Genomic DNA, 391 nt, shown 5'->3' with positions numbered 1-391 from the left:
ACAAAAGAGCAGCCTAAAAAGTGGGAAAGGATCTTCACCAACTCTACATCTGACAGAGGGCTAATATCTAAAATTTATAAAGAGTTCAAAAAGTTACACACAAACCACTCAAATAACCCTATGAAAAATGGTGTACAGAGCCAAACAGAGAATTCTAAACAGAGAAATATCGAATGGCCGTGAAGCATTTAAAGACATGTTCAAAGTCCTTAGTCATCAGGGAAATGCAAATCAAAACAACTCTGTGATTCCATCTTACACCTTTCAGAGTGACTAAGATAAAGAACTCAAGATACTTCTTTGTTAAAGATTAAATCTCTCTCTCTCTCTCTCTCTCTCTCTCTCTCTCTCTCTCTCTCTCTCTCTCTCTCTGTGTGTGTGTGTGTGTGTG

The sequence above is a fragment of the Mus pahari genome, chromosome X (assembly GCF_900095145.1).
Source record: "Mus pahari chromosome X, PAHARI_EIJ_v1.1, whole genome shotgun sequence".
Lineage (NCBI taxonomy): Eukaryota > Metazoa > Chordata > Mammalia > Rodentia > Muridae > Mus > Mus pahari.
This window is presented reverse-complemented; position numbering follows the sequence as displayed.